The 13,614-nt window shown below is 38.9% G+C and overlaps 1 protein-coding gene across 1 annotated transcript in view; it reads right to left on the minus strand.

The window, feature by feature from the left end:
• The window catches only part of GREB1L (GREB1 like retinoic acid receptor coactivator), a 129,568-nt gene extending 128,832 nt beyond the window's left edge, over nucleotides 1-736 (minus strand). The window contains exon 1 of the mRNA XM_070420533.1: nucleotides 633-736. The gene's annotated coding sequence lies outside the window, so the exon portion shown is untranslated. The remainder of the gene's footprint in view (nucleotides 1-632) is intronic.
• Between the last annotated feature and the right edge of the window lie 12,878 nt (nucleotides 737-13,614).

Here is a 13,614-nt window from a genome sequence, read left to right on the forward strand (position 1 = left end):
GTCCCTCCTTTAACCTTTCATCCTGTTTTTCATTAAGAGGTAGGTAGAACAGCACCGCCCCTGTACATGCCATTTTGTCTTGGGAGTTTAGGCCTTCCTGGCAGCTCTGTTACCATGCATGAGCTACTAAGCATTTCTGGGCCTTCTGAGTCCATGTTAGTAAAACTCAAGTGATTGGACACAACAATTGCTGATGTCTCTTCTCATTCTAAATCCCAAAGAATCCATGACCTCTGGCAGACCTTTAAACCACATCTGAGAATGACTGCCTTATAAGGAGCAATTAAAACATGGGCTCCATATTTCATTATTAGGAAATGGGTAAATAAATCCTTTTTCTATAAAACTGAGTTAAAATTTACAAAGCAGAGGACTTCAAAACTGACGATGCAGACACTTTATATTTAATTATTGCTCTGACTGCTGGTTAAAGCATTTTATCAGATGCAAGTATGTTTTTCCATGGTAGGTGTACCCAAAAATCAAATGAAAGGGCACCACAGTTCACTTTGGTAGTAAAAAGAGCAGAAAGCTGGAAGAATATGAAACATCATCTTGGATCCCATATGTATCTTGGTAACACTTTTTTTTTTTTTTTTCAGATGAGCAATCAAAGAGTGTAAGTGACTTACTCAAGATTTTAGAAGTATGAAGTATCAGGGCTGGTACTAGAGTCCAGGGCTCCCAGTCATGGACTTCCTTTTTTTAAAATAACCAAATTGGTCAAAATCTCCTGAAAGACAAAAACAGATGAAGGTGAAATTGGTTGAGTTTAAACAGAGATTACTTTGTTCTTTCCAGGTTCAATAACAAACAATTCTAGTGATTGGCAGGAAGGGCCGCAGATGAAACATTCTGACCCCTAAACAAAAATATTTGTATTTTTGCACCACAGTTAGTAAGTCAATTGTAAAAATTAAGTAAACGGAAAACAAGGAGAATTAGCAAAGCCAGCAAACAATTTCCCTTCACTCTTTTGGAAAACAGATTGGAAAAAAATCCCTGTGGCTGCCTTCATTAGCAGCCAGGGTGTTGAGTCCCATTGTAAATCCCATTTATAAAGGTCCATGGCTACCTGCAGAGCCCAGGAGTACCAATCACATTAGTAAAGACACCAGATGACCAAAGGAAGCCATGAGGGTCTGGGAAAGCTGGTAAACAAAAGGCAGCATTCCAAGTGAATGCCATTGCTGGAGTCTGCATTGTAAAATGCCTGGATTTCAGAACCCTAAAGCAGATTAGCTGAAGGCAACAAAGGATTCAAATAAGATACAAAGAACTCATTTTGACACATTAAGAAACTGTCTTCATTAGATCATCAGGTATTTATGTATAATTATTAAAAAAAAAAATTCCACCTAAATTGTGTCTGAAGCCGTGAGGCCTAGAAGAGCTGGGACCTAAAAATGGTTCTTGAATACTATGTGTTCATGATCAAAATTCATGACCAGCCTTTTCCCTTTTAATCTTTCTGACATTTTAAAGGCCTGTAACAACTTTAAAATTTGTTATGCCCATCATTTCAATTTTACCACTTTGCGCACAAGTGCTACTTTAAATACCAACTAGAAAAACTCAGATCTCTCCAACTGTAAGTGATTTTTCTTCCTCATTTTTGCATCACTTACAAAGAAAATAAGTAACACTTTTGGATATGAATTGCCAAAATGAAAAGAAGCAAAACATTAGGCTCTGGTATAATTTCCATCACTTCACATGCTTGTTTTGCTTTGCTTGCAAAGTTTAAACTCAAATACAATTCAGATGCTTAAATTTGAAAATGTGGAAGAAAAGCCTTTATTTCCATGTGGACAAAGCTGAGATTTGTTGTTTTTAATTTTGTTTCCTTTTTTTGGGAGGGGGTTTAGGGAATTATGTTAAATAACTTTAATAACTTTCAACATTATTTGCCAGTTTTATTCAATAAGGTATCCATATTGCTAAGTCTAATAACTGGTGCAAAATTTAAATAATTACTTACTGAAAGTCCTGTAAGAAGACATGGGCACTGCTCTGGCCAGGAGGCTCAGTTGGTTGGAGCGCCATCCCGTTTACCAAAAGATTGCGGGTAAGATTCCCAGTCAGGGCATATACCCAGGTTGGGGCGTGTATGGGAGGCAGCCAATCGATTTTCTCTCTCTCTCTCTCTCTCTCTCTCTCCTTTCTCTCTAAAATCAATAAAAACATATCTTCAGGTGAGGAGAAAAAAAAAAAAAAGACGACATGGGGATTACATGTGTAATATTTGATCAAATGTCCTTTCACTTAACATTTTCAGGTCTACAGACCATCAATCATCCTGAAATCTTAAAAATGTATTTAGAGACCCAGCAGATAAGCAGATACATAAAAATGGTTCTGATAATTTAAATAGTCCTGAAAGCCTAAAGCCAAAACTGAGGTACAATAATGAAAACCTTTCCCAATAATTTCTACTGTTTGGAAATTAATTTCTCTTCATACCTCTTCAGTTCTGTTTGATTATAATAATCACCCTTCACTAAGAACAAAAGTAATTTAGCTCCCACTTTCCCTTTGAGAGATACTCCCATTGTTTTGTCAAATCCTAGCAGGGCCATAAGCAAGGCAACACTAACACAGAGGGAAAGAATTTACATCTAATGGTCTGATGTCAGTTGGGGCCTTCAGGCCAGTTGATAACTTTGACTTCATTTGTGTTCAAGTGGAAGAACACTGGAAAAGTTCAATGAGTCTGAGCTTTTTGGCTTCACCACTCCTCTAGGTTTAAAATGATATAATAATAAAATTTAATTATTATTAAATATTTATTCTAAAAATACAAGTCAGTCTTCCTTGTTTGACAGAGGGGAAAGAAAGTAAAGGGACATGTGGCTGAGCCACATTTCAAGTTGGTTGCAGAAGAGCAAACCCTCCCCCTACCATCACCCAACAGACTCTCCACTGAAGAAACCCTTCTCAGTGCTGTGGCCTCTCTGGCCATTTCAGTTCTGTCACACGGACAGTGGCAGAAATATGCCCTACCAAGTAGGTAGCAGTGCATTTTCTCAGATAGCTCCTTATTTGCTGACTATCTACATGGAGAGGCTCCTCTCATTGTCTCATCTAGTCCTTCCCTCTCTCCTTGAGAGCCAAGAGGCAGGACCAAGAATGGCCTGAGCTTTGCTGCTCCAATAAAAACAGGCAGTGTGGTGAATAACAAATCTGATTAAAATATACTCTACTACTTTACCGTCATTTGGCTTAAGGCTAGTTACCTGTAAAATGGGAATAATATCTCCTACCTCACAGAGTTATAGAGTAGATAGTGTATGTGAAGCTCTGGGCATATATTAGGCATACAATAAATGTTATACTCTTCCTTATAGAAATGCTTAGCCACATGGAAAATAATGCTTTTATACTTTATAGAGCTCTTTCATGCAAATTATCTCAGTTAATCTTTCTAAGATTATCCCCCACATAAGTACACATAAGCCAACTACTCAAATGCATTTCTATGACTCCAGAACCAATGTTTTTTTCTATCGTGCTGCTATATGAGGGGTTGTAGTGGTGGGGACCACATTATATTCCTCTATCATAAACTCCTGCGGGTGAGAGTGGGGAGCATGAGCTGAATCGGCAGGGATCTTCGGAGCATTCAAAGGAAGCAAAAAATAGATACACAATCAAATAAACCCATACCACTTAGTGAGGCAAAAGCCAAAGGGATAAGCTACCCTTGGGTTCATCAATAAAGTACCCTTTATTGATTAAAAAAAAGCAATGAGAATAAAAATGAAATGATTATAATGTCTGAGGGTCTAGTTCTATATAGGAATGTGATAGTTTTAGGTCAGTCAAAGAAAAAATTATAAAAATAACAGATCTACAAAATATTATCTTCATCTAAGGTTGAGAAAGGTTTCCTGTAATTAGATGCAACCAACATTTAAATTAAGCCTAATTGCCCTTGCTGATTTAGCTGAGTGGATAGAGCGTCGGCCTGTGGACCCAAGGGTCCCAGGTTCGATTCCAGTCAAGGGCATGTACCTTGGTTGCAGGCTCCTGCCCGACTTGGGCCTTTTGGGGACCCATGCAGGAAGCAACCAATCGATGTGTCTCTCTCACATCAATGTTTCTTTCTGTCTTTCCCTCTCTCTTCCACTCTCCCTAAAAAGATCAATGGAAAAATATCCTCAGGTAAGGATTAACAACAAAAACCAATTAATTAATTAATTAATTAGTTAACCCAAATTTTCACCTCAGAACTACACTGGGAGTTTTGATACACTTTACTTCATTTAATCCTCAAAATAACATTCCAAGATACATAATGTATTCATTACACATGAGAATACAGACTCCAGAAATTTGACTGATTTGTTTGACAAAGCTGGCAGTGCTGAGATTCCAACCTACATCCATTAAGCCCTATATGTTGTGTTTTTCAAGCTAAGTTACACTATGTTCTCTACAGTAACAGAAAAGAATATGGGAAGTGGTCCAAACTATAATCATAATTTTATTTATAACTCACGAGAGAACTAATAACTATCAAGTTGGTTAAACATGAGTTTACTTACTCAAATTGTGAAAATCCCTAAATAGAAATTACTAGGTCAGAACGACATCCAAAAATTTTGGTTTAGATTTGAAAACAATTATGAAGTTATTTTTGGTCGATTACATAAATCAACCTAAAGAAACTGGGATTCCTAGCTCACTCTTACATGATTCTATATATCTAAATAAATTTTGACTTTACTATTGGCATTTTTTAAACATTAAATTTTCTAATAAGATAGATTTAAGACTTAACTCAGAATAACAAAATTTCATCCAGAAATAAGATCTTCACTCTCTGTTATAACCTTTCATTCTACTACCTAACCTGGGAAAATATTTGTTGAGAAGCAAAAGTTAAGGAACTTCCTAATGAAATTGAGGTCTGTGGACCAGTGGTGTAAGTTGGAAGACAAAATGCTCTTAATTTTCGGATAAAAAGTGAAGAAACCAAGGAGAATCCCAGGAAGAAACAACATGGAGAAACAAATAATCACAGCTATGGATGGAGACAATCTATAGTCAAGTGAGGCAGAGTGGGTCAGTCCTGCTGACTCGGGTGCCCAGAGAAGCTCTGGAAATCACTGAAGGTCAGATGGTGATGACGGGAGGCGGGTGGGGGGAAGAGGGGTGGTAGAAGTTGCTGAATGATAAGTCAGGAGTCATGGTGTGGAAGAATAGAATGGATGTTCCCATTTGTATCAACAACTGCTACAGCACTTGCTATATTTGATCTGAATGTAACAAAATAGAAAATCTGGTTGCAATTATTTCTGATTTTTCTTGATGAAACCACTGTGGATACTGAGACACCCTTTGAACTTGGAATCATTTAGATGAGTGTTTCTCACAAAGTCTAGTTCAAAGGCTGGGTCAGAGTCACCTGAAGAACACGTTTACTGTGCAGGCTCCTCATCCTCTCTTTCAGAGGTCTATGAGTCACTGGTTCTAGGGAAGGACTCAGGAATCTATCTGCATTTTGAATACCACAAAAAGGGTTGCCAGATTTAGCAACCCTAACCCCCAATGATTCTATGACATTAGAGTTTGAAAACCACTTGTTTGGATTAAAAAAAGAGAAGATATTAAAATTGTGTATAATTGCTAAACAGGATGCTTTTTTGTAACAATCAGCCAAACACATTAAAAAGAAAAAAAACAAAAAAACAACCACACATGTTGCAGTTTCATTCTAGGACTAGATACTTGTCTGCTCTGCCATCAATCTCCTCCTTTGGAAAATGAAAACAAACCAATAATGGTACCCATGAAGCCCCCTGCCATTCTGTAATTATGCTCCAAGGAGGTACCGAAGAGCACAGGAGTCAGGAAAGGACATTTTGCTATGACAACAGCAACTTGCTTCTGGGATGAGTATCTCGTCCGCCTCCCACCACTTCTTGGGTGCCTGTGGCATCCTGCTCTTGGGTGCCTGCTTGACCTTCACCTGCTCCTTTCAGGCTGGCCCTATCGAGAAACTAGAGCATTAAAAAAAATTGAATATTGTTTATCAGCTAGGTTTTAATTGTGAAACCTAAAAAAAAAAAATCGTTTAGAGCACTAAAAACAAGCAAATTGAATTCCAACAACTTCCTGAGAAGTATTGTTCTCATAAAGACACTGGGATGACATTATGCTTAAGGATGCAAAGAAAAAAACCCCAACTCCTGTAGGTTTTGTATTCTACTTTTCCCCTCCAAAATGGTTTCTAATCAAGTTTTAAGTAATGATTATTGGAACCTATGATACATGCAGGGTCTGTTTCTTCACATTCATATTGTGGAATGTTCAACTATGTACTAAGCGGTGTCTAGTCTGTGAAATTCTGAGGTAAAGGTGGCTGCAAATGGTACTCCTATTTCACGGAAAAGCGAGACAGAGATCACAATACTAGTAAACACCCATTATTAAAGCATTTCCCTAGAGAACAGATGCCGGAAGAAAGGGGAGTTCTGAGAAGTCTGGAAAGATACATGTTGATGACTAGCATTTTCCTGCTGGTTAGTAAATGGCAGTGTGCCTCAGCAATCATGGCACTGCTGCCCGAACCATCCTGCTCTGGTTTGCCACCGTCAGCGTATGCCATAAAGGGAAACAACTTTAAAAATCAGTCGCATTAAGCAGAGCTCGGGCACACAAATAAATATATGAGTTGATGTAAGGAGGACAATAGAATTGGCTTAAGTTTTTTGGCTGCATCACTGTCCTTCGGTCCTGTTGCTTTCCCACTAACGGACATGTAGAAGGCTGGGTGGAACTTCACCTGATGTCACTGCCAATTCCAGGGCTTAGTAATGATGTTCTTGGACTGTTAAAGCAGTCAGGGTTTTTCCTTATTGCACTTATTCCTAAGTGACTTTACAGAAGGAAGGAAGACACCTGATTCACACGACCAGGCATAGCAAAGGGAGCATGTGAACTTTCAACAGAAGAGGAAGCTTTGTACCAGATGTGAAGAAGTAAAGTTTATTTTTCCATTTAGCTTGTTTATTTAAGCAAGAAGGAAGGAGACTGCGGCTGCTTCCCTTTCCAAAGTGCTCAGGGAATGACCTTCTCCCGCCCTGCCCCCCCCCACTCCCCTTTCTTTATAAATGAAAAAGTTGGCTATTGCTGTTTCCAGAGGGATCTGGAAAGGAACCAAGTCACTAATGATTACATTTCATCCATAGCTACTTTAACCTTTGAAACCTGCCAATCAACAGAGAAGACCAAGAGGGAAGGTCAGTGCAGCCTTGCCCGTGTAGCATTCTCTCACTGTTTAGATGGAAAACAATTTATTAAGGAAATTATTTTAAAACTGCAAAGCAATTATGAAGACTGTAATCAAGGTCTTCCTAACATTCGTTTAACAACTGAGAAATTCCCGCGTCTTCAGTTACTTTATTTTCCCTTTTAATCTTTGTGTATAAGAAGCAGAGTGATAAAGCTTTTAAATGTAAAATAACATAACCAAAAAGCATCTTTTGTCCTTGGTTCAACTATCTTCTCACATTATTTTGGTCTGACACACCATTTGTTTCTAGACTAAAGATCTTCTTGGTATCTATCCAAAGGCACACTATCTTTTTCACAAACTGTTGAAACATTCTTCCTAATGCCTGAAGCTATGATATGCTCCTAGTAAATAATATAAAATACACCACAAAGCACTTGCTGGTATTTTGATTACATGTTCATTATCAAAAAGGCCAGGCTACAAAATATTAAATGACCTTCCCCTGTTATTCATTTACACATCCATTTTAATAAACACATACCTTCCCTTCTTCCATCACAATATACCCTCATCCTGCTTCTTGCAGGAAAGGAGAGAACATGGTCACTATGATTAATGGAGCATTGGTAATGCATTTTAGGTACAAATGACCCACTTTTATGTAGTGCCAGAACAACTCAGCAAGGGTTTAAGGTAGAAACCCTGAAGTTCTATTCTACTGAATTCATGCAGCTGGTGGTGATAAATCGATTGTTCACCTTTAATGGCAGGGCCAGAAAGACAACGAGAGAAGCGTTTTCTATCACTGGCTATATTTTTTATTAATTAGTAAACAGTTTTTTCTTCAAATTGTTATATGTCATTGAGATGAATCACCTCTAGCTTTAATTAAAGCCCTCTCAAAATTTAACTCATTCTGCTGAGAGTGCAGGAGTAGCACAGCGAGATGACTTTTCCTTCAGGAAGGCAAAATGCAAAATGTTCCCTCCTTAAAAAGGAAGGAGAAAAGGGATTGCATCGACTCCCAGACTTTCATTCCCTGGAATTGTTTTTTAAACACTTGTGTGTTTCACGAAAGTTATTCCTTTATCATCTTCAAAACTAAAACTGCAAATAGAATTGGTAATATATAAAAATTTAGATCCTGCTTAAAACCCAAGAATCCTAAATTTTGAACTTAAATCAATTCACCTAAGTATCATGATCAAGTGTGAATTAAAATAAGACTCACTCATTTGGCCTTGGCTCTGACTCTCACACAAATCTGAATCCTGCTCTACAATTACTACACTTACTGTAAAACTTACAATTACTAACATTGGCTAAAACTTACAATGTTCAATTTAAAGATTTTTTCCCCATGCAATCTAGTAGTTGATTCTTACTTAGTGTAGCTTCCATTTCACAGCACTAGTGTTGGGGGCCCAAGAAAAATAGGGAAGGAGTGTCTACAGTGGGATGGTCACTGCAAATCTGTTCCTAAGGCTCGAATGTAAAAGTGTGCCACTGGTCACACATACTCACAGAGCCACAAAAATAATACATTATACATCGTATCAACATTTGATACATTAATAAATAAATGAACACCTATGTGTGTGTGCATGACACTCCCCAGTGTCCGTGTCCTATTGTTGTTTTATTCAATGTATTTTGTCTCTAAATTTCAAAGAGCTTTCTAAATACTGTTTTGTTATGTACACAGTCATGCACCTTTTCAGACATCAGACTCTGAGAAACCTCAACTACCTAGCCTAGAACCAGTAAAGTACCTGTAAATCAGAAAAAAAAATTACATTTTTACAGTGAATGAATGAAAGAAATGTGATTGGTTTGTATTTCAGGTACAGGTTCACCTTCAGGTATAAAGCAAAATAGCAGTTTACCAGCAACAGGACACAAACTCTGGGGAGAAGTGATAACTCATCTGAAGGTAATAGTCTGCATATCTACAAAAAGTAGGCAGTAAAAATAAAAGTAGGGCTGCTCAGTGTATGTAGCACAGGAGCAAACAGCCTACACTCAATTCTTCAACCGTCACTGAGGACATCACTGTATTTCAGTGTAGCACAATAGCAGATCTTCATCATTAGAACCCTGGGTCCGTTAATGTGCATTACTTAAGAGACAGTATTAAGTAATATATTCAAGAAAGAATGTTCACTGAAAAAAATATATTGTTTAAGTTGTAGGGCTTCAGTTATTTGGAAAATAAAATTATTTGAAACAATTACTGTTATGGGTTTTTTATTGTTTAAAGTATTACATAGGTCTCCTTTCCCCCCAATTGACCCCCCTCACTCTCTCCCCCCAGGACAAGCCCCCACCCCCCAGTGTCCGTGTCCTATTGTTATGTTTTATGCAATGTATTTTGTCTCTAAATTTCAAAGACCTTTCTAAATACTGCTTTGTTATGTTTAGAGAGGTTATCTGGAATGTTATTTTAAGTATTATCACTATTTACACCTAATACTATTATCATGTTATTTTAAAATCTGATGTTCTAACTGCTCTAACTCAGATATTAAAGCCCTAAAGAGATTTGCATAAGGAACAGAAGGAGGAGTTGCTTGAAACGAAATTTCCCAATTCATTAATTACTCGTTGAATGTCACAATGTCATGGATGTAATCCACCGGTCTGGGAGAATGCTGAGGAGACAACAGAATAAGAAGATTTCAGAGTAGCTGAAATCTTTAACTCTCTTTCTTTGAAAATCTTCTGTCACAAGTCAGAAGGATAATGTCTCTTTTCACCCAATGAGAAAGCTGTTCTCACACGAGCATAATTAATCTTCTGACACCATGACAAAGAAATTCCTTAAAAGGATTTCTCTGATTTCCTCTCAAGACAGAAGATTGTCTTTATCCATCATCTGTTCTTCCTGATCCCTTCTTTTTGAATATCCACATCAGCAGAATTGTCCATCAGAAGAGACAGCAGGAGGGAAATCTCTGCATGATTGATAGGGCCCCAATGCTCGGCAGGCCTATTTAAGTGCAAGCATCTATTGTTGCAAACTTACTTTACAGCAGTTAAACAAATATAATAGTCACCAATTCAACCATTGTGCAGCTTAGACTTGACTAAAACTAGTAAGTGAAGTTTGCTAATGACAAGGCACTGATTTTGAAACCAGATAAAAACTCTACAGATAAATTAGCCTGATGTCTACTTTGAAAGAAGAAAATTCTCAAAGCTATGCAACAGTGATATGTACTGTTGAAAGTATTATTTACTATACTGTATATTGATGGACATTCCCATTAAAAACATGAAAAAAAGTCTGATACTTTTCATCTTAACAGTCATTCAATACTTCTTACCTACATCATGGCTATTGGTGTGGGGATTGGGAGAGGAAACACCCAAAATTGTATGTTACTATCTAAAAAAAAAAAAAAAAATCAGGTGTTTCAAAGAAGAAAGTGCTCCCAACACTCCCTTAAATTTTTATTTTTCAGACTCATCACAGTAAAGCTTTCTCAAAGAGAGATTTAGGTATGTCTATATGTTGTTAACCCCATCTGTGAAAACAAAACAAACAAAGCCCACTTGAGACTCCTTGTGAGCACCCGCCTCTTCCTGGGTGGAATGAATGAACCAGAGCACTATAGGTCAGCTTCAGGTGGGGGAGCAAAGCACACTGGGCAAAGGCCCAGCCCACAGAAAATGCAAGCCTGGCTCCACTTTCAAAGCAATCTATACAAAACGGGAACAGATCTAGAAATCTCACTGAACTTGGTCAGAGCACACCCAATATCAACAGTAGAGGTTACAGCATGCTCTGTGTTCTTTATAGATGCTGCCAAAAAAAAAAAAAAAGGCCACTAGAGCCCAGACACCAGGACACATTGACACTATGAGTTCTGTCTGCACCACAGTGACCTTGACTACTCAGCTCTGGATGCACCCTGTGAAAATATTTGTTTATCTTCCCAATTCCCAAACAATGGGGCTAGCCCTCACTCTGGTGGCTCCAACCCATTGGTGCTCGCCTTGGATTGGTTATTAGGACAGACTGCCCAGCCTGACCCACCGCAGGGCTTCTCCAGCTGACCTGCCTCCTCCAGCTAAGAAGAGCAACTGACGGCTGGCCCATAGCCAAGACCCACATATTCTGCAATGAGAGGCTTAGCTTTGGTTTTTCCTAAATGACAAAGCTCTATATTCAGGATTGATTACCCCTTTGAAGACCTAGGGAAAAAAACCCAGTTATACAGGATACAGACCTGGGAAAATCTTTGTGGCTAAAGAGGAACGCTAAGCATTTTGAATGTAGAATATAACAACAGAGTTTGCATATAGAGAAGCTGGAAACCAACAGAGAATGAGCTGGTAGTGAGAGTCACACAGAAGAGAGGGCCAGATGGGGAATGCAGGCAGACATCCCAGAGTGGACTCTGAAGTGTTCCCTCTTTAACCCAGGACCCAGAATCTCTCAAGGCTCACATCACCAACAGCTCCACACCATTGTTCACAGCGCTTTTGTGAATGACTAGTCTTCCCAACAGGATTGTGTTTGGTGGGGAGGGGGACAAGAACCAATCCTTGTCATTTCTGTATGCCTGTTATACATTGTACACAGCACCTTGTCAAGGTCAATGAACACTTACTAACTGGTTAGAATGGAACTTGGGTACTAGTAAGAGACTGTTAGTGCTGCCCTAGGCCAGTTGTGTAAGATCCAGGAAGGATCAGACAAATCTTCCTCTTCCCCCAGGCTACTGTTTGTAGGTTGGGCTACTAGGGGAAAAAGCAATGAGGTCTGTGAAATTCAAGTCTAAGTTCCATAGGAATATCCTCTTGCCTATAATAATCCTTAATGAGAAAAACCCACCAGTGTGTATGGGAAATCTCTGTACCTTCTTTTTAATATTGCTATAAATCTAAAACTGCTCTAAAAAAATTAAGTCTAACAAAAAAGCCAAAAGCAAAACAAAATAAAACCTTGTGCTCACAAAGACTCAGGAAAATACCCCAAAACTTCAGTCTTTTGCCCTTCAGAAATATCTTTATAAGAAAAGGCTCAGTTGTAATGTGGTCCATTACAAATATTTATAATTGTGTTCATAGAATTGACTTTGGATTAAGACATGCATTGACTGAATTCCAGCTCCACCACTTCTAAGGGTGCACGTAATTCAGTCTCCCTTTGCCTCAGTTGCCTCATCTGCAAAGTAGAGATAATAATCATGCCTACACCTTGCAGGGTGTTGTAAGGATTAAATGTAAATCCTGGCATTTGGCAAAAACTCGGCACATACAGCTAATTATTATTTGTTACTATTGCCCACCCCCTGCCCCATTCAACTCTCTAATTGGGCATATCCAGCTCTATTTCTGGGAGTTTATCTTGAGACACATATGTACACGCACAAATGTACATGCAATATGGGAGTTTTCAGTGCTAAGGAGCAGGCCCAATAGATTCAGCTAAATGGACACTTCTGAGCGATTGGGGTGGGGGTGAGGGTGGGGCGGAAAAGAATGAGGAAATTAGGCAGAACAAGTAAAGAAGAACAGGGCAGGCCAGGGTGACACAAGGCAATTTCTCAGGCCTCTATTTGAACCACTGCAGGCGTGTGTGGGCCTCATTCCGCCTCCTCTGGCTCAGCTTTACCACCTGGTTTCCTGGCTCTCTTGGCACTGTTTGCAGGTTGGGATCTTCCTGGGATACACAAGGCACATTCTGTACTTGTTTTTATTCCCACTGATTTCAACGAATGTTTATTTTGCTCCTGTAAGTGCCAAGCATTGAGAGATGCCGAGGAGACATTCAGGAATAAGACCATACCATCCTGAAGTTCACAGCTCAGAGGGGCTGACGTGAAAACTACATACCGTGTAATAGAGAACACATTTAATGTACTCGAGAACACTGAAGCCTGGGCGTGAGGTGGGGGTGGGCCTTAGGATTTCAAAGATGAGCAGAAGTTTGTATGGCAGAGAAAGGGCGGGGAACTATGAGGAAAAAGAAGTGAGTGTCGCTTTGCATGTCTGAGCCCTGGAGTGCATGAAGGCAAAATGGCAGGATTAGACTAGAGAGTGAAGCTAAGTTAGGAACAGCAATGAGGCTTAAAAAAATGTTTTTTTAACAGATAAAGGGGTGGGCGGGGGGAACCTTAAAGATTATAGACAAAAGAGTGACATGATCAAATTTGTTTTTCAAAAAGGTAATTCACTGGATCAAAAGGAAAACATTGGAAAGGGAACAGTAACAGGAACAGTCAGAAATTAGAGTTTGGGAAGGAGATGATTTAGAGTCTGGTAAAATACAATGAAGGACTATTTGTTTAAGACTTACGTAGGGCCCTAACCGGTTTGGCTCAGAGGATAGAGTGTCAGCCTGCGGACTCAAGGGTCCCAGG

This window comes from Myotis yumanensis, unplaced genomic scaffold (genome assembly GCF_028538775.1).
Source record: "Myotis yumanensis isolate MYYU_CA2020_CCGP unplaced genomic scaffold, mMyoYum1.0.hap1 SCAF_7, whole genome shotgun sequence".
Lineage (NCBI taxonomy): Eukaryota > Metazoa > Chordata > Mammalia > Chiroptera > Vespertilionidae > Myotis > Myotis yumanensis.